This window comes from Bombina bombina, chromosome 9 (genome assembly GCF_027579735.1).
Source record: "Bombina bombina isolate aBomBom1 chromosome 9, aBomBom1.pri, whole genome shotgun sequence".
Taxonomy (NCBI): domain Eukaryota; kingdom Metazoa; phylum Chordata; class Amphibia; order Anura; family Bombinatoridae; genus Bombina; species Bombina bombina.
Window position 1 is genome coordinate 87,815,417 of NC_069507.1, and position 20,826 is coordinate 87,836,242.

Genomic DNA, 20,826 nt, shown 5'->3' on the forward strand with positions numbered 1-20,826 from the left:
CACATGCATGTGAGCAATTAAATTGAGTCATTACCATTTACCTTATAATTGCTCTCATCTCACTCAGTATTAACATCATTCTATCCCTTGCAGACCTCACCTCCTGTTTCTCCCCCTCCTACCCTTCTAGATTGTAAGTTTCTATGGGAATAGGGCCCTCAAATACTCCTGTATTTGTTTGTCTAATTTTGTCTTGTTTTGTCTCAAGTCAAGTTTTGAATAATTGTTTTATTTAAATGAATTGTACCCATGGACAGCACTGTGGAATATGTTGGCGCTTTACAAATAAATAAAGTATGATACTACTAAAATGCTGGCGCATACTTAAACACACTTTTGAAACAGCTACAGCTTTTATTAGAGGCATTTATGTTAATACATGTATATAACAAAAATGCTTCTATTGAAAACTAAAATGTATCCCCTGTGGTTTCCCTTTAACTCCGATTATCAAATAAGCTGTAGATTAGTCAAAATTTCTTTCCATTTGCCGGCCACCTGTATCATGTGACAGCTATCAACCATTCACAGACATTACCCAGTGAACATGCTCAGTTGGAGCTGGTGTCTCATACAGTATATATACTTTATATAAGGACTTGCATTTAATAATGAAAGTCAGATTTCAAGTGTAAATACATATATTCTGCATATTTTTGACATACTCCGTAAGAGCTGGTGCCTCAGAAAGTGTGCATATAAAAAGATTGTGCATCTTTAAAATTGCATGCTGTATCTAATTCATTAAAGTTTAATTTTAGCTTTCCTTGAGTGCTAACGACGGCTCAGAGCCGTCGCTAGCACTCACCTACCTTAAAAGCAATCTTGGGGCTCCCATCGACTCTCACCCTGGCGATCGGGCCTGTATAGTGACAGGCATCGCCGGGGCTTCCTGTTACGTGCGGTGACGTTACGTGCAGTGACGTCACGCGCAATGACGTGATGCCGTCACCGTGCAACTTTATTTAATAATTACAATAGACAAAATAGGGAAAGGGGGCATGCTGCTTAAAAGCCTGTATATCAGGCATCTAAGCAGCTACAGACCCTCAAGACCCATCGTAGGTAATCGCCTAACCTTTCCAACGGCATAAGTCTTGGGTATCGGGGGGTTGGGAGGATAATAGTTTAAAAAAAACAAAAACTTAAATCCAGCGTAGCACTCAAAGGGTTGAAAGGTACCTTTAATTTTCATTATAACTTTACTTTTCAAATTCAGACTATACTGCATCCCATGAAGGAGTCGTTAATAAGATATTCTATATTTCTGGCTCAAAAAAAAACATTCCTATGTGGTATTTAGTAGGGATTTCGCTATAACAATGTTTTTTTATGTTTGTGCAATAAAATCAGGTCATTTAAAATCTCAAAATCATCAGGATCACATTAAAATCATGGGTCAATGAGAAAATGTAATCCCTACCTTGCACCAATTATTTCACTCAAAGAGAAGAATAGAAAATAGCAGCTAAGCAAAGTTTCATCTCCTGCCAAATGTAGTATTTAGAAGTGTAAAAACCATGCTAGTAAAGAAAAGTCTTTAGGGGTTTAAGGTTTGTTAAGATCAGCAGCATATGTCAAATTGAAAAAGGCAGCAGTCATCAAAATGGCTTTGGAATAGAACATGTGCACAATCAGAACAAAACAGCAATAAAAATCTCTTTCTACTGGGGAGCAAGGTCACGCGTCCAAGAGGATTTACTCCTTTGAGACAAAGGCATTTGAACAGAGATTTCAGCCGTCAGAGTGCTGTGACCTCACCTTACCTTTGCAGTTATTTGAAAGTATTCATGAAAACCTGATAATAGACCGTTTGCATTTAATCTGCTATCAACGGTTAAAATTACTTTAGAATATTAAAAGGGACAGTAAACACCTTGCGATTTTCATGTAATTTAGCCCTGAAAAATTGTGGGTTTTTTAATTCTCACAGCTGAAATAAATGCAGCAAACTAGAAGTTAGTTTTTAAAAAGTTTAGACTGTTTATTATTTGATAGCAAGACAACAGAAGTGCCTTGTAGTTACAACTTGTTTACTGTCCCTTTAACTGACAATATATTTATACTATTTTTCTTTTCCGGTTATTTGTTTAATATAAATATGTTTGCATTTGTGCAGGGCTTGACAAATGTATTCAAATCTTGGAGCCAGCAGCTTTAGGTCATCCTTATGATATGTGTGTGTGCGAGCATGTGTTTGCAGAGACCTGCACGACCCACTTGACCCCCAATCTGTACATAATGTAACTAATAGCTCCAGCCGGTATTGCATGTGAAATCAAGTGCCATTAACTCCCTCAAAGCCCCCCGTGTTGACTCATTTGTTAAAAAGGCTTTGCAGGAGGTATTAGAGGGGGGGCTTGGCCAAAGCTAGATTTGTATTTCACTGTTGCGTGGCTTAGAAAGGATCCAGCCACACCAGGTTAAATTGTAGGTGCGGCTGGTGGGTCTTGGGAGCTAGAGTCTAAATTTAAGGTGGCAGTGGCTCCCTGATGTCTGGAATCGTCAAGCCTTGTTTAAGTGGACTGAGCACTGCCCTCTGCACTTCACCGCAATGTCACAGTAATGCAATTTCCATAGCATCACAGGCATCACTGTTAATATGCAGGCTAGGAACTGGGGCATGAACTTGCTCAAAGCCGATTCAGAAAATACATCCTCATAAGCAAAGAAAACCAAAGTACCTCTTTTTCTGGAGGGCAGATCGGACACTAACACCATGGATTTTTTGCAGTCACAAACAGTAACAATTTTAAAGTCAAATTCAAGGCAGTTAAACTTTTTTAATGTAATAGAAAAAGGTCAGTAACAAATAGAATATATACATGCGTCTAGAAATGGACCTATTTTCTATCCCTTTAATGGGCAGTAAAAGTGTATACACATAAAAGGCTCCTTATGTCTACATAATCTAATAGACCTATGTTGAAAATGGATTTATTGTTTCAGAGAGAATGAGAAGCAATTGCAAAAGAAGAGCTGTAAATAGGTTATAAAGGTTGTCTGCACAGAGATTAACAATGGAGTGAACCCATATCTCAAAACTGTTGGAATAAGAAGAAAAGTATTCTAACTAAACATGAAGCTTTATATGAGGAGGAAATGATCAAATCTGATAAAACCATTACTGATTAAACAAAATCATTAACACTAAAATGCAGCACACTGTAGATAAAAACAAAATCAATACAAATGTATTTTATAGTGTTGTGTATCACAAATGTAATCTCAAGACAGGGCGTGTTAAAACTCAAATGGAGTATTTCCTGTATCATAAATCAGTGTTTGGAAAAAAAAAAAAAAAAATTGGAACATTTTTAAAGCATTTCTATCCTTAAACCAGTTATTGTTCTTTAAAAAGGGGCAGTCTACAATAGAATTTTTGCATAACCAATACAGTTATAATATTCTTTTTACCTCTGTGTATCTAAGTATTTTCTGACAGCCCCCTGATCACATGACTTTTTAGTTATCTATTGACTTGTATTTTATCCAATCAGTGCTGTGTTGTGCTGACTTTTAAATAACTTGACGGGCATGAGCACAATATAATCTATATGGCCCACATGAACTAGCAGTCTCCTGTGGTGAAAAGCAAATAAAAAAGCATGCGATAAGAGGATGTCAGTAGGGGCTTAAAACAGGCAGAAATTTAGAGGTTTAAATGTTATAAAGTATATTAATATAACAATTAGGGTTGCACCGATACCATTTTTTTAAGACCGAGTACAAGTACCGATACTTGTTTTCAAATACTCGCCGATACCAATTACCGATACTTTTTTTTATGTCATGTGACAGTTTACCAAGCACAATACAGACTAATTATTTAAGATTCCTTCTTTATAATTATGAAGGACTGTAGCTCAAAAGACATTATGAAATAATAAAACAGGTTTTATTTGTCACAAAGTTCACAGAACATGTTTAGAAATAAAAATATTACAATAAAATATATTAACAACAACAATAAATAACAAATGTAAAATTGCAACCAACCAAAAGTGCCATACAGTAAAAAATAGAACAGAATACTGTTTAATCATGGCGAACAACACTATGGGCTAGATTACATTTGACTGGTAAGCTTTACCAATGCTCTATTACACGTCCTACTCCATTAAAGGCTATGGAGTTGGAAATGTGAACAGAGCATTGGTAAAGTTTACCAATCAAATGTAATCTAAATCTAGTCCTATAATTGCAGGATGAGTGTTCATTGGGATTAACTTAATTTTTCCTGTGAGTACTCTTCCTGCAATTATATAAGCTAAGATGTTCCTCAGAGTACAGTATGTTTTGAACATAATTGTGCAAGATGAGAACTAGCAGTATAAAAGGCAATCTAGAAATTAGAATAATTTTTCAAAAGTTAGTGGCAAGTTCTTATTAAGGAACAGAACAGAAGCATCTCTGCATGTTCAGCTATAAGTCTGTTTTTGCTATCAGTAAGGAGGTTCAGCTTTCCCCACTACTGCATGGGGCAGAAAGATATTTTTGGGCCATTTTAGCCAGAGCTGGAAATCTCAGTTCATTAACTGCCCAGTACTTCAGGGGTTTGTCTAAACAATGTAAAGTAATCTCTCCTACAATAATACAAATAAGAGCAATTTGTATTGGCAGAACAGTATTAAACAATTTTTAGTTTAGTCTTCACTCCAGCTTTAAATGAAATGGGAACATGTAGTTTGAAAAAAACACCACAAGATAGCATATGGGTAGTAAGTGGAGGTATCGATTTAAGTATCGGTGCATTTGCACGAGTACAAGTACTCATGCAAGTACTTGGTATCGGTACCGATACCGATACTAGTATCGGTGCAACCCTAATAACAATGTTGGCTGTGAAAAGCTGGGGGAATGGGTAGTAAAGGCGTTATCTATCTTTTTAAACAATAATAATGTTAGTGTTGACTGTCCCTATAAAAAAAGTTAAGTTTATCTCTTTACTCTCCATTGCAAATCCATCCACGTAGAGCTGGCAGATGGCTTACTAGCGTTTGTCAATTGATGTATCCTCTATAAAGCTTTTCATCCCGCAACACTGTGACAGTGCAGACACACTTGGAAAAGAAAGTCAATGATACTTCTTTTACTAGGGTAGAAAGTAATTATTAGAAAGTAAATATAGAGAAGCAGAAAGAAATTATAGGACAAATTCAATCCATTGTGCCGTTTCTATACATTACAGATTCTTGGGTAAGATATGAGTTTATGCACTACTGCCTTTCCATCAATAATCAATACAACTGGATTCCAGTCTAATTTAGAAATATTTAAATAATGATATCAAGGGGTTAATCCAGAACTCCATTAATACTAAGTGCCAGATAACCATGGAGATAAAAACTGAGACCAGAGACTAAGCAAACCAGCCCAACAGTTACCTCCTGCCTCACTAATATCACAGTGGTAGGATTTTGGATAAGAGTGAGGTCAATGCACGGCCTTGGATGGTGCTACACCACTCCTATAGCCACCTCTTCTCTCTTTGCAATTGGTGAATCTGCACTCTCCTACCCTTGTCTGTGCTCTTTCCTCCTTTGTACCAGTCTTTATTTATTAAAACATTTTTTTAATAAACACTTTCTGGACTCCTATGGGATTAACAAAGGAGGATGCATTTTGTGACTCTAACAAGCAGCTAAATGGTTTAAACATGTTATTGGTGGGTCAAGAAATCACTATGGATGTCCAGTATTTAGGACAAAAAAAGATGGGATTTTTGTTTATGCACAAACAAGCTTATTAAAATGCCTGAAGCACAGACAGTTCTTCAAAATCCTAGATGCTAGTGTGTCCTGACGACTGAAACAAAAACTATCATAGGGAAAAAACGGTCTGCCAACTGTGGCAGAACAGATTAGTTCTAGGTTAATTTCTGCACCGTTTATACCTCAACCAGATGATTCTGAAAGTGAAAAACATAATTTATGTAAGAACTTACCTGATAAATTCATTTCTTTCATATTAGCAAGAGTCCATGAGCTAGTGACGTATGGGATATACATTTCTACCAGGAGGGGCAAAGTTTCCCAAACCTCAAAATGCCTATAAATACACCCCTCACCACACCCACAATTCAGTTTAACGAATAGCCAAGAAGTGGGGTGATAAAAAAGTGCGAAAGCATATAACATAAGGAATTGGAATAATTGTGCTTTATACAAAATCATAACCACCACAAAAAAAGGGCGGGCCTCATGGACTCTTGCTAATATGAAAGAAATGAATTTATCAGGTAAGTTCTTACATAAATTATGTTTTCTTTCATGTAATTAGCAAGAGTCCATGAGCTAGTGACGTATGGGATAATGATTACCCAAGATGTGGATCTTTCCACACAAGAGTCACTAGAGAGGGAGGGATAAAATAAAGACAGCCAATTCCTGCTGAAAATAATCCACACCCAAAATAAAGTTTAATGAAAAACATAAGCAGAAGATTCAAACTGAAACCGCTGCCTGAAGTACTTTTCTACCAAAAACTGCTTCAGAAGAAGAAAATACATCAAAATGGTAGAATTTAGTAAAAGTATGCAAAGAGGACCAAGTTGCTGCTTTGCAAATCTGATCAACCGAAGCTTCATTCCTAAACGCCCAGGAAGTAGAAACTGACCTAGTAGAATGAGCTGTAATCCTCTGAGGCGGAGTTTTACCCGACTCAACACAGGCAAGATGAATTAAAGATTTCAACCAAGATGCCAAAGAAATGGCAGAAGCTTTCTGGCCTTTTCTAGAACCGGAAAGATAACAAATAGACTAGAAGTCTTTCGGAAAGATTTAGTAGCTTCAACATAATATTTCAAAGCTCTAACAACATCCAAAGAATGCAACGATTTCTCCTTAGAATTCTTAGGATTAGGACATAATGAAGGAACCACAATTTCTCTACTAATGTTGTTGGAATTCACAACTTTAGGTAAAAATTCAAAAGAAGTTCGCAACACCGCCTTATCCTGATGAAAAATCAGAAAAGGAGACTCACAAGAAAGAGCAGATAATTCAGAAACTCTTCTGGCAGAAGAGATGGCCAAAAGGAACAAAACTTTCCAAGAAAGTAATTTAATGTCCAATGAATGCATAGGTTCAAATGGAGGAGCTTGAAGAGCCCCCAGAACCAAATTCAAACTCCAAGGAGGAGAAATTGACTTAATGACAGGCTTTATACGAACCAAAGCTTGTACAAAACAATGAATATCAGGAAGAATAGCAATCTTTCTGTGAAAAAGAACAGAAAGAGCAGAGATTTGTCCTTTCAAGGAACTTGCAGACAAACCCTTATCTAAACCATCCTGAAGAAACTGTAATATTCTCGGTATTCTAAAAGAATGCCAAGAAAAATGATGAGAAAGACACCAAGAAATATAAGTCTTCCAGACTCTATAATATATCTCTCTAGATACAGATTTACGAGCCTGTAACATAGTATTAATCACAGAGTCAGAGAAACCTCTGTGACCAAGAATCAAGCGTTCAATCTCCATACCTTTAAATTTAAGGATTTCAGATCCTGATGGAAAAAAGGACCTTGAGACAGAAGGTCTGGTCTTAACGGAAGAGTCCACGGTTGGCAAGAGGCCATCCGGACAAGATCCGCATACCAAAACCTGTGAGGCCATGCCGGAGCTACCAGCAGAACAAACGAGCATTCCTTCAGAATCTTGGAGATTACTCTTGGAAGAAGAACTAGAGGCGGAAAGATATAGGCAGGATGATACTTCCAAGGAAGTGATAATGCATCCACTGCCTCCGCCTGAGGATCCTGGGATCTGGACAGATACCTGGGAAGTTTCTTGTTTAGATGAGACGCCATCAGATCTATTTCTGGAAGTTCCCACATTTGAACAATCTGAAGAAATACCTCTGGGTGAAGAGACCATTCGCCCGGATGCAACGTTTGGCGACTGAGATAATCCGCTTCCCAATTGTCTATACCTGGGATATGAACCGCAGAGATTAGACAGGAGCTGGATTCCGCCCAAACCAAAATTCGAGATACTTCTTTCATAGCCAGAGGACTGTGAGTCCCTCCTTGATGATTGATGTATGCCACAGTTGTGACATTGTCTGTCTGAAAACAAATGAACGATTCTCTCTTCAGAAGAGGCCAAAACTGAAGAGCTCTGAAAATTGCACGGAGTTCCAAAATATTGATCGGTAATCTCACCTCCTGAGATTCCCAAACTCCTTGTGCCGTCAGAGATCCCCACACAGCTCCCCAACCTGTGAGACTTGCATCTGTTGAAATTACAGTCCAGGTCGGAAGCACAAAAGAAGCCCCCTGAATTAAACGATGGTGATCTGTCCACCACGTTAGAGAGTGTCGAACAATCGGTTTTAAAGATATTAATTGAGATATCTTTGTGTAATCCTTGCACCATTGATTCAGCATACAGAGCTGAAGAGGTCGCATGTGAAAACGAGCAAAGGGGATCGCGTCCGATGCAGCAGTCATAAGACCTAGAATTTCCATGCATAAGGCTACCGAAGGGAATGATTGTGACTGAAGGTTTCGACAAGCTGTAATTAATTTTAGACGTCTCTTGTCTGTTAAAGACAGAGTCATGGACACTGAATCTATCTGGAAACCCAGAAAGGTTACCCTTGTCTGAGGAATCAAAGAACTTTTTGGTAAATTGATCCTCCAACCATGATCTTGAAGAAACAACACAAGTCGATTCGTATGAAATTCTGCTAAATGTAAAGACTGAGCAAGTACCAAGATATCGTCCAAATAAGGAAATACCACAATACCCTGTTCTCTGATTACAGACAGAAGGGCACCGAGAACCTTTGAAAAAATTATTGGAGCTGTAGCTAGGCCAAACGGTAGAGCCACAAACTGGTAATGCTTGTCCAGAAAAGAGAATCTCAGGAACTGATAATGATCTGGATGAATCGGAATATGCAGATATGCATCCTGTAAATCTATTGTGGACATATAATTCCCTTGCTGAACAAAAGGCAAGATAGTCCTTACAGTTACCATCTTGAACGTTGGTATCCTTACATAACGATTCAATATTTTTAGATCCAAAACTGGTCTGAAGGAATTCTCCTTCTTTGGTACAATGAAGAGATTTGAATAAAACCCCAGCCCCTGTTCCAGAACTGGAACTGGCATAATTACTCCAGCCAACTCTAGATCTGAAACACAATTCAGAAATGCTTGAGCTTTCACTGGATTTACTGGGACACGGGAAAGAAAAAATCTCTTTGCAGGAGGTCTCATCTTGAAACCAATTCTGTACCCTTCTGAAACAATGTTCTGAATCCAAAGATTGTGAACAGAATTGATCCAAATTTCTTTGAAAAAACGTAACCTGCCCCCTACCAGCTGAGCTGGAATGAGGGCCGCACCTTCATGTGGACTTAGAAGCAGGCTTTGCCTTTCTAGCAGGCTTGGATTTATTCCAGACTGGAGATGGTTTCCAAACTGAAACTGCTCCTGAGGATGAAGGATCAGGCTTTTGTTCCTTGTTGAAACGAAAACGATTATTAGCCCTGTTTTTACCTTTAGATTTTTTATCCTGTGGTAAAAAAGTTCCTTTCCCACCAGTAACAGTTGAGATAATAGAATCCAACTGAGAACCAAATAATTTGTTACCCTGGAAAGAAATGGAAAGTAGAGTTGATTTAGAAGCCATATCAGCATTCCAAGTCTTAAGCCATAAAGCTCTTCTAGCTAAAATAGCTAGAGACATAAACCTGACATCAACTCTGATAATATCAAAAATGGCATCACAGATAAAATTATTAGCATGCTGAAGAAGAATAATAATATCATGAGAATCACGATTTGTTACTTGTTGCGCTAAAGTTTCCAACCAAAAAGTTGAAGCTGCAGCAACATCAGCCAATGATATAGCAGGTCTAAGAAGATTACCTGAACACAGATAAGCTTTTCTTAGAAAGGATTCAATTTTCCTATCTAAAGGATCTTTAAACGAAGTACCATCTGACGTAGGAATGGTAGTACGTTTAGCAAGGGTAGAAATAGCCCCATCAACTTTAGGGATTTTGTCCCAAAATTCTAACCTGTCAGACGGAACAGGATATAATTGCTTAAAACGTTTAGAAGGAGTAAATGAATTACCCAATTTATCCCATTCTTTGGAAATTACTGCAGAAATAGCATTAGGAACAGGAAAAACTTCTGGAATAACCACAGGAGATTTAAATACCTTATCTAAACGTTTAGAATTAGTATCAAGAGGACCAGAATCCTCTATTTCTAAAGCAATTAATACTTCTTTAAGTAAAGAACGAATAAATTCCATTTTAAATAAATATGAAGATTTATCAGCATCAATCTCTGAAACAGAATCCTCTGAACCAGAAGAGTCATCAGAATCAGAATGATGATGTTCATTTAAAAATTCATCTGTAGGGAGAGAAGTTTTAAAAGATTTTTTACGTTTACTAGAAGGAGAAATAACAGACATAGCCTTCTTGATGGATTCAGAAACAAAATCTCTTATGTTATCAGGAACATTCTGCACCTTAAATGTTGAAGGAACTGCAACAGACAATGGTACTTTACTAAAGGAAATATTATCTGCATTAACAAGTTTGTCATGACAATTAATACAAACAACAGCCGGAGGAATAGCTACCAAAAGTTTACAGCAGATACACTTAGCTTTGGTAGATCCAGCACTAGACAGCGATTTTCCTGTAGTATCTTCTGACTCAGATGCAACGTGAGACATCTTGCAATATGTAAGAGAAAAAAAACAACATATAAAGCAAAATTGATCAAATTCCTTAAATGACAGTTTCAGGAATGGGAAAAAATGCCAAAGAACAAGCTTCTAGCAACCAGAAGCAATGAAAAATGAGACTTAAATAATGTGGAGACAAAAGCGACGCCCATATTTTTTAGCGCCAAATAAGACGCCCACATTATTTGGCGCCTAAATGCTTTTGGCGCCAAAAATGACGCCACATCCAGAACGCCGACATTTTTGGCGCAAAATAACGTCAAAAAATGACGCAACTTCCGGCGACACGTATGACGCCGGAAACGGAAAAGAATTTTTGCGCCAAAAAAGTCCGCGCCAAGAATGACGCAATAAAATGAAGCATTTTCAGCCCCCGCGAGCCTAACAGCCCACAGGGAAAAAAGAGTCAAATTTGAAGGTAAGAAAAAATGAATAATTTAAATGCATAATCCCAAATATGAAACTGACTGTCTGAAAAATAAGGAAAGTTGAACATTCTGAGTCAAGGCAAATAAATGTTTGAATACATATATTTAGAACTTTATAAACAAAGTGCCCAACCATAGCTTAGAGTGTCACAGAAAATAAGATTTACTTACCCCAGGACACTCATCTACATGTTTGTAGAAAGCCAAACCAGTACTGAAACGAGAATCAGTAGAGGTAATGGTATATATAAGAGTATATCGTCGATCTGAAAAGGGAGGTAAGAGATGAATCTCTACGACCGATAACAGAGAACCTATGAAATAGACCCCGTAGAAGGAGATCACTGCATTCAAATAGGCAATACTCTCCTCACATCCCTCTGACATTCACTGCACGCTGAGAGGAAAACCGGGCTCCAACTTGCTGCGGAGCGCATATCAACGTAGAATCTAGCACAAACTTACTTCACCACCTCCATCAGAGGCAAAGTTTGTAAAACTGAATTGTGGGTGTGGTGAGGGGTGTATTTATAGGCATTTTGAGGTTTGGGAAACTTTGCCCCTCCTGGTAGGAATGTATATCCCATACGTCACTAGCTCATGGACTCTTGCTAATTACATGAAAGAAAAGAGGACATGTGAATCACATTAATCTGTATTAATAGGTTACAAAGTACTAAGATGTTAGTTTAACTTCCCTTGTATTGATTAATCTGCACTTTTACACATTTTTCATAAATGCTGTAGCTATGCGCACTAGTACAGTCCCAACACTTTTTATTTATTTTTTAAAGTTGGCATAGCCGCAACTATGCACAGGGAAAAAAAATATCAGTAAAATATAAAAAATTAAATATTAAAAAGTAAAACTATTTTTAAAAAGCATTATATACACACACACACACACACACACACACACATATATATAAATAAAAGTGACAAACTAAAAATCAATCGAAACACAGTTGCAGTAGTAATCAGGAGGTCTAGCAATAGTACTACTATTTAGAGCAGTGGCCATCCTCCTAATATGACGCCATGGTCGGTGCACTACTTGCACAATTTACAGCTCAGACATTGCATAATGTTAACCAGTGAGAAAAAGAACCCTTGCTTGCTCTTCGACACAAAGCTGCAAGAATAAACTTAGCTAAAAAACGGAAAAAAAAAAAAAAAACACATGAAAAGAAGCCTGATGAATATTGGGGGCACATTCTTTGTTTAGATGAGACCAAGATAAATGAGTTCAGTTTAGATAGGGTCCAGCATGTTTGGCTTGAACGTGGCCAGGACTACCCCATTGAATATGGAGGTGGGAGTGTGATGATATGGGGCTGTATAATGGCAAAATGTGTTGGGGAGATGACATTTATAAATGCCTGTATAGATACCAAAATACTGGCTGACATGATGACTCCCAGTGAGAAATTCAAAGGTTGTGAAAAAGGTAATTATTTCTAATATGATCGCATTTTGCAGCGAAACAGTGGCATAAAATATACCAAAATAGGCCTAGATCAATACCTTGGATTTTCTACTAAAAAATATATATTGTTTTGATAGGTAAATAATAAAAGAATAAGGCTCTATTTCTGTTTAAATGGAGTGATGGCAAAAATGCTAAACATTCTCTGGTCTTTTGAGCAAGTTTTAGTCTTAAAGGGACAGTAAACCTTAAAAATAATGTTATATAATTCTGCACATAGTGCAGAATTATATAACATTATTTAGGTGCTATAGCCATAAAACCTTTTTTTACCTTTTAAAATGTAAAAATGACAGCGCTTTTACAGACCCGCTCTCTGCTGAGCGGGTCTGTAATATTTAGTCAGCGCATCAGGCCAGCTGTATAGTCACAGCCCGGCCCGACCTGTGGCAGGAGCGAGCTGCACTTAGTCTTATGGCGCGATGCGCTGACTAAATATTACAGACCCACTCAGCAGAGAGCGGGTCTGTAAAAGCGCTGTCATTTTTACATTTTAAAAGGTAAAAAAAGGTTTTATGGCTATAGCACCTAAATAATGTTATATAATTCTGCACTATGTGCAGAATTATATAACATTATTTTTAAGGTTTACTGTCCCTTTAAGTGCCCAGTCCTTAAGGGGTTAAAAAATTACAGACTATTATTAGCACTTTAGAACACACAAAAAAAAAAAAAAAAAAAAAAAAAAAAAAAAAAAAAAGAAGCCATAAGATTGTGACTTACTGGCGGGAGGAAAATGAAAAATGATAGTAATTTTTAATAATTTTATTTGTAAAATAATTTCAAAATAATTCTGGATTTTTGAATTTCTGATTTGGGGATTTGTACCAGTATAGCAAACAAACATTTGTCTTAGTTATATTTGATTTACTTAAATGGTTTTATCCTAAAACAATAAACAAACACTCCATAGATGTCTGTTCTTGTAATAAAACACTGACATTGTAGACAGGCACACATTTTAAGTAAATATTCCGTGCTAAGAGTTGTTCTATTGCTTCTATCGCCATCTTTTGGATAAGGTTGGATATGACAAACATAAGGGAAACAGGATACACTTTCACTCAGCCACTTATGAATAACGTCTTTAAATTGATGCTACCTTTAGAAATCAAATCCTCTACGACATAAAGCTTAAAAGTAAAAAAAAAAAAAAAAAAAAAACACTAAGTGATAAGTAAGTAGAGAGTAATTTACTAAAGTGTGCATCGATTACAAGTAAGTGAATTTCAAAGTAGCATGCAGAAGGGAATTGCACTGCAGCATTTTATTGTGCAGCAAATACGAAGTATACTCCTGCCTTGGAATGGTGCAAGACTGCCAGTGAAAAGCGCAATAAACTTTTATGTTTCACACTTTGTCACTCAGCTTGAGTATTTAACCCTGTAGGTAACGGAGCAGCATTTTTTTATAGATTAACACTGGCGTAGTGAATACGGTAGTGACTTGTCTTAAAGGGATACAGAACCAACAATTTTTATTTCATTATACAGATAGAGAATGCAATTTTAAGCAACTTTCTAATTTACACCCATTATCAATTTTTCTTCATCCTCTTGGTATCTTTATTTGAAAAATAAGGAATGTAAGCTTACAAGCTGGCCCATCTTTGGTTCAGCACCTGGGTAGTGCTTGCCGAATGGTGGCTAAATGTATCCACCAATCAGCAAGCGCTATCCAGGGGTGCTGAACCAAATAAAAAAAATAAAAAAACTTCACTTGTGCAGGCTCTATTACTTCCTGCACAGCCCCATAAGAGGGTTGTAGTTTCCATAGGAAGGCAAAGAAGCAGCTTACCTTTGAAGAGGTTGCTAATAAATTACACCTGCAAAAACTGCAGTCAGTGTCTTGCCCCTGCTCAGTAGATACTTTTTGCTGCAAAAACCATGTAATGTCAGCTCACTTAACTCTCTAAAGGCAGTGGTAAGAAAATAAGTTGTTTGCATTTTCTTAACATATGGGATATATTTCCCGCCACCAGGAGGAGGTCAAGAGCTTTAACCCCTCCCACCTCCTCTTCCCACTCGGTTTACTTATAGCAGACAAGACAGAGAAAAAAGTTAGGAAAGACAGAAAGCATGGTTAAGAGGTGCAAATAAGAACTGTCGTCCATATAGGAAAACCAGGGTGGGTCCTATGAACTCATCATCCCGAAAGAAAGAAATTTATCAGTAAGTATAAATTCTGGGTTTTTTTTCGTAAGATGAGAGACTATAGGTGTACATACCATATGGGATACGATACCCAAGCTGAGAGTCCATTTTAAGGTTGGGAAAAAAGATGGCAGTTCCTATTTGCTGGACACTGCAGCCTGAAGGAATTTCCAGCAAACTTTGGAGGAAGCATACATATCAAAATGATAAAATTTAGAGAGAAAAAAAGTATGAAGGGAAGACCAGATTGACACCTTGCAAATCTTGGGCTAAAGAGGCCCAAGAAGTAGATACAGGTCTAGTGGAATTAGAAATTACTATTTTTGGAGGCGGTTTTCCTGCAATCAAGTAAGCCCCATGCTTGAGTCATGATGCTAAAGACACCTGGGTAGCCTTCTGACCGTTTCTGGAACCTGAAAAGAGAATAAAGTAGTATGTCTAAAATCTTTTGTAGCCTGAAAATAAAATTTTAAGGCTCTGACCACATCCAAAATGAGAAGCACGCGTTCCTTAGATTTAGAAGGATTTGGGCACAGAGAGGGAACAAAATGTCCTGATTAATATTCTCTGAAGACACCACCTTCGGAAAAAAATCATATTTGGTCCAAAGGACCACTTTATTCTCATGAAAAACAAAAAAGGGGGAATCACAAGACAAAGCTGGTACCTCAGAAACTCATCTAGCAGAAGAAATAGCTAGAAGGAAAACAACTTTCTAAGACATCATTTTGAGGTCCAAAGTATTCATAGGTTCAAAAGGGGGACCTAAACAGAAAGAAACAGATTCAAATGCCAAGGGTGAGAAATTGGCCTAATAACAGGGCAAATTCTCACCAAGGCTTGTACAAAAGTTTGAACATCAGGCAACTTAGCCAACTACTTGTGAAACAACAGACAATGCTGAAATTTGCCCCTTTAAAGAGCTAGACAGCAGAACCTTATCCAGATTATCCTGAAAGAACTGAAGAATTCTGTGAATTCTAAAAGATTTCTAAGAGGTTCAGAAGAACAGCAAAGAAAGTAAGCTTTCCATGTTTTTATGATAAATGCATGACCGGCTTTCTAGCCTGTGGCAAAGTAAAAACAACAGAGTTTCAGAAACCTCTGTTCTTAAGAACTAGGCATTCAACCTCCACGTCAAATTCAGTGATTGACGTCCGGATGATACAAAGATCCTTCCTAAAAGGACCACTCAATGCAGTAGAATTACATATCCAACAATTGCATAATAAAAAGGCAATAACATCTACCCTGAATTTCAAATAACAGTATATTTATCCTGACAAATTTATTTTTTCTTCTATTTTGCTGGCCCTCTGTATCATGTGACAGACATAAGCCAATCACAGACTAGTATACTTATACCCTGTGAGCTTGTGCACAGGCTCAGTAGGATCTTCTTCCCCAGAAAGTGTGTATATAAAAAGATTGTGCAAAATATAATAGAAGCAAATTGGAAAGTTTCTTAAAACTGCATTCTCTTTCTGAATCATAAAAGTTTATTTTAACTTGAGTGTCCCTTTAAGGGAAGGGTTCATGGGGAAAGAGATGACAACTGAATTAGGTCTATGTACCATGTTCTGCGGGGCCACGCCAGAGCTATGAGTATTACTACAGCCGATTATTGTTTGATTCTGGCAATGACTCTTGGAAGAAGAGCGAAATGGAAGGAATAGATGGGCCAGTTGAAAATTCCAATGACACACTAGAGCATTGATCATGTGAGCTCCAGGATCTCTTGATCTGGCACAATAAGTTTGGAGTTTGTGTTTCAATTTGGAGGCCATTATATCTATTTCCGGAAGACCCCACCTCAGGACCAACTGATCGAACACGTCCAGATGAAGAGACCATTTTCCTGGATGGACGGTTGGATGGACGACTTTGGAAGCCTCCAATTGTTCACTCCGGGAATGTGAATGGCCGATAGGGTGCAGAGGTTATCCTCTGCCCAAAACCGAATGAGAGATATCTCTCGCATAGCTAAGAGACTGCAAGTCCCTCCCTAATGGTTAAAGGGACAGTATACACCAATTTTCATATAACAGCATGTAATAGACACTACTATAAAGAATAAGATGCACAGATACCAATATAAAAATCCAGTATAAAACTGTTTAAAAACGTACTTAAAAGCTGTCAGTTTAGCTCTGTTGAAAAGGTAGCTGGAAAGCCCACTGCAAGTGGGAAATAAGACCCCCCACCCCTTCTTTTGCATATGAAGTGACCCTTTATACAAACAGGAGCAAGCTGGAGTAGGTAGCCAACGGTATTCTCCTAAAACTTTGGGGCTTGGTTAGGATCCTGAAAATCAGAGCAATATTATTTAAAAATAAGCAAAACTATACAATTTTTTAAAAATAAAAATAAACTTTATGGGCTATATAAATAGATCATCTACAAAACATTTATGCAAAGAAAAAAACAGAATTTATGCTTACCTGATAAATTACTTTCTCTTGTGATGTATCGAGTCCACGGATTCATCCTTTACTTGTGGGATATTCTCCTTCCCAACAGGAAGTGGCAAAGAGAGCACACAGCAGAGCTGTCCATATAGCTCCCCCTCTAGCTCCACCCCCCAGTCATTCGACCGAAGGTTAGGAAGAAAAAGGAGAAACCATAGGGTGCAGTGGTGACTGTAGTTTAAACAAAAACACTACCTGACTTAATAACCAGGGCGGGGCGTGGACTCGATACATCACAAGAGAAAGTAATTTATCAGGTAAGCATAAATTCTGTTTTCTCTTGTAAGATGTATCGAGTCCACGGATTCATCCTTTACTTGTGGGATACCAATACCAAAGCTTTAGGACACGGATGAAGGGAGGGAACGAGACAAGTACCTTAAACGGAAGGCACCACTGCTTGTAAAACCTCTCTCGCAAAAATAGCCTCCGAAGAAGCAAAAGTATAGAATTTGGAAAATTTGGAAAAAGTATGCAGCGAAGACCAAGTCGCTGCCTTACAAATCTGTTCAACAGAAGCCTCATTTTTAAAAGCCCATGTGGAAGCCACTGCTCTGGTAGAATGAGCAGTAATTGTTTCGGGAGGCTGCTGGCCAGCAGTCTCATAGGCCAACCGGATGATGCTTTTCAGCCAAAAGGAAAGAGAGGTAGCAGTCGCCTTCTGACCTCTCCTCTTACCAGAATAGATAACAAACAATTAAGGTGTTTGTCTGAAATCCTTAGTTGCTTGTAAATAGAACGTTAAAGCACGAACCACATCAAGATTGTGTAACAGACGTTCCTTCTTCGAAGGAGGATTAGGACACAGAGAAGGAACAACAATTTCCTGGTTAATATTCTTATTAGACACAACCTTAGGAAGAAAACCGGGTTTGGTATGCAAAACGACCTTATCTGCATGGAAAACCAGGTAAGGTGAATCACACTGTAAAGCAGATAACTCTGATACTCTTCGAGCAGAAGAGATAGCTACCATAAACAAGACTTTCCAAGATAAAATCTTAATATCTATGGAATGTAAAGGTTCAAACGGAACCCCTTGCAGAACTGAAAGAACTAAATTCAGACTCCACGGCGGAGCCACAGGTCTATAAACAGGCTTGATTCTGACTAAAGCCTGACTAAATGTTTGAACGTCTGGTACCTCTGCCAGACGTTTGTGGAAAAGAATAGATAAGGCAGATATCTGTCCTTTCAAGGAACTAGCTGATAATCCCTTCTTCAATCCTTCTTGGAGAAAAGACAATATCCTGGGAATCCTAATCTTACTCCATGAGTAACCTTTGGATTCACAACAAAAAAGATATTTTCGCCAAATCTTATGGTAGATTTTCCTGGTGACAGGCTTTCTAGCCTGAATCAGGGTATCAATAACAGACTCTGAGAAACCACGCTTTGATAAAATTAGGCGTTCAATCTCCAAGCAGTCAGACGCAGAGAAATTAGATTTGGATGCTTGAAAGGACCTTGTATTAGAAGGTCCTGCCTCACTGGTAGCGTCCATGGTGGTACAGATGACATGTCCACTAGGTCTGCATACCAGGTCCTGCCTGCGTAGCCACGAAGGCGCTATCAGAACCACCGAAGCCCTCTCCTGCTTGATTCTGGCAACCAGACGAGGGAGGAGAGGAAACGGTGGAAAAACATAGGCCAGATTGAAGGACCAAGGCGCTGCTAGAGCATCTATCAGCACCGCCTGGGGATCCCGGGACCTGGACCCGTAAAGAGGAAATTTGGTGTTCTGACGGGACGCCATCAGATACAATTCTGGAGTGCCCCATAGCTGAGTCAGCTGGGCAAATACCTCCGGGTGGAGTTCCCACTCCCCCGGGTGAAAAGTCTGACGACTTAGAAAATCCGCCTCCCAGTTGTCTACTCCTGGGATGTGAATTGCTGAGAGATGGCAGGAGTGATCCTCCGCCCACCTGATTATTTTGGTTAGCTCCATCATAGCTAGGGAACTCCTTGTTCCCCCTTAATGATTGACGTAAGCTACAGTCGTGATGTTGACAGACTGAAATCTGATGAATTTGGCCGCAGCTAGCTGAGGCCATGCCTGAAGCGCGTTGAATATCGCCCTCAGTTCCAGAATGTTTATCAGGAGAAGAGCTTCTTCCCGAGACCATAAGCCCTGAGCTTTCAGGGAGTCCAGGACTGCACCCCAGCCCAACAGACTGGTGTCGGTCGTTACGATGATCCACTCTGGTCTGCGGAAACACATTCCCTGAGACAGGTGATCCTGAGACAACCACCAGAGAAGAGAATCTCTGGTCGCCTGGTCCAACTGTATTTGAGGAGACAAATCTGCATAATCCCCATTCCACTGTTTGAGCATGCATAGTTGCAGTGGTCTGAGGTGTATCCGTGCAAAAGGGACTATGTCCATTGCCGCTACCATTAGTCCGATTGTCTCCATGCACTGAGCTACAGATGGCCGAGGAATGGAATGAAGGTCTCGGCAAGTGTTTAAGAGTTTTAACTTTCTGACCTCCGTCAGAAATATTTTCATATCTACCGAGTCTATCAGAGTTCCGAGGAAGGAAACTCTTGTGAGGGGAGAGAGAGAACTCTTTTTGATGTTCACCTTCCACCCGTGAGACCTCAGAAATGCCAATACGATTTCCGTGTGAGACTTGGCTCTTTGGAAAGTCGACGCCTGAATTAATATGTCGTCTAGATAAGGTGCCACTGCTATGCCCCGCGGTCTTAGAACCGCTAGGAGGGACCCTAGCACCTTTGTGAAAATTCTGGGAGCAGTGGCCAACCCAAAAGGAAGAGCCACAAACTGGTAATGCTTGTCCAGAAAGGCGAACCTTAGAAACTGGTGATGATCTTTGTGGACAGGAATGTGCAGATACGCATACTTTAAATCCATGGTGGTCATATATTGACCCTCCTGGATCATTGGTAAGATTGTCCGAATGGTCTCCATCTTGAATGATGGGACTCTGAGGAATTTGTTTAGAATTTTGAGATCCAGGATTGGTCTGAAAGTTCCTTCTTTCTTTGGAACCACAAACTGGTTTGAGTAAAAACCCAGCCCTTGTTCCGCAATTGGAACTGGGTGGATCACTCCCATTGTATGTAGGTCTTCTACACAGCGTAAGAACGCCTCTTTCTTTGTCTGTTCTGTAGACAGATGAGAAATGTGGAACCTTCCCCTTGGAGGGGAGTCCTTGAATTCTAGAAGATATCCCTGGGATACAATCTCTAAGGCCCAGGGATGGTGTACATCTCTTGCCCAGGCCTGAGCAAAGAGAGAGAGTCTGCCCCCTACTAGATCCGGCCCCAGATCTGGGGCTACCCCATCATGCTGTCTTGGAGGATGCTGCAGGCTTCTTGGCCTGTTTACCCTTGTTCCAGCCCTGGTAAGGTTTCCAGGCTGCCCTGGGTTGTGCAGCATTACCCTCTTGCTTTGCAACAGGGGAGGATGAAGCGAGACCGCTCCTGAAATTCCGAAAGGAACGAAAATTATTTTGTTTGTTCTTAGTCTTGAAGGACTTGTCCTGGGGAAGAGCATGGCCTTTTCCCCCAGTGATTTCTGAAATAATCTATCAATTCAGGC

The 20,826-nt window shown here is 39.0% G+C and overlaps 1 protein-coding gene across 1 annotated transcript in view; it reads right to left on the bottom strand.

Annotated features, from left to right (window-relative positions):
• The window catches only part of CCDC6 (coiled-coil domain containing 6), a 321,876-nt gene that overhangs the window by 213,691 nt on the left and 87,359 nt on the right, over positions 1-20,826 (bottom strand). The window lies entirely within an intron of this gene.